Raw genomic sequence first — 1,146 nt, 5'->3', positions numbered from 1 at the left:
GTATACTTGCTTTGGCCCCTCTACATAAAAAAGATGTACATTTATTTTTTCAGGGACTTGTGTAACTTTGGTTTATGTGGTTGCGTTAAAAACATGGATTGAAATTACAAGTTTGCAATGAGATTTCTACTTTAAGCTTATTTTATATTTACTCCTACTCTTATTTGGTTTAGTTCAGAGCAACAGCAGAAAGGCTTTTCTTTGTCTACAAAAAAACTAGGACTAATATTAAAAGTTTTCAGGTGTGTTTTGCAGTAGTTTAGCTACCCTCAGATGGAAACTGTAGCCAACATTTTGTTCTCTTCTTGTCAAATTAAAGATTATATTACTGCAGGGTCTATGAAGTAAAGTTTTTGTGAAACGATTGGAAGCGTTTCATAAAACAAATTTAAGCAGCTTCTTGACTTCCAAATTTCTTTGCCCGTTTTGGCTTTTTCACTTCACTTGGCAGTGACAAATTTCTGTCTGGAAGCTTTAGGTTTATTGTTGCCGTGAATATTCATACTTCTTTRAATCAGTTCCTGCAACGTGTTCTTGAGGTTTTCACGTATAATCGTGTTGCCACTCTTCCTCCCAAGACAAATTCATTTCCATCCTATAGGAAAACATGTGACAGTAAGTGGGACAAACTCTGAATCCTGTTTGTGTTTGATGTTAAACAGTTCAACTCGTGACTCGGCTCTTCAAATGCTTTAATCTATCAGTGATATCCGGGTCAGAGTATGCCCTTACAGAAGCTAAAGCTGCTTTGATAGATTTGTTCGATCACGGTGTGTTTTTTACGACATTCGGAGCGAATGACGAAACGCAAATACCAGCGCATCTCCAAAATTGTATCTCGGTGAACCTTGAAGCGAGAGTTTTTCAGGTGTGGAAAATGAGGTCAGATAAAGCTGCTGTGGCCATGTGCAATAAACAACATATACAGGTGAAGAGTAGGTCTAAGTGCAGAGTTTGATGGTCTTAATCCGGGTCAACAAACACAGCAGTGGATCAAAGGGGCTCTAATTTATGGCCAGTTTTGTATTTTTGTTTATTCAAGATTTAGATATCCAGTTGAAACCTAAAGATTTTTGTGTTCCCTTTCAGTCAATTCACTCGGTACAACATCATGTATGGGAACCACGCCCCTGCGTGTCCTGGCTG

The sequence above is a fragment of the Austrofundulus limnaeus genome, unplaced genomic scaffold (genome assembly GCF_001266775.1).
Source record: "Austrofundulus limnaeus strain Quisiro unplaced genomic scaffold, Austrofundulus_limnaeus-1.0 Scaffold39, whole genome shotgun sequence".
NCBI lineage: Eukaryota > Metazoa > Chordata > Actinopteri > Cyprinodontiformes > Rivulidae > Austrofundulus > Austrofundulus limnaeus.
This window is presented reverse-complemented; position numbering follows the sequence as displayed.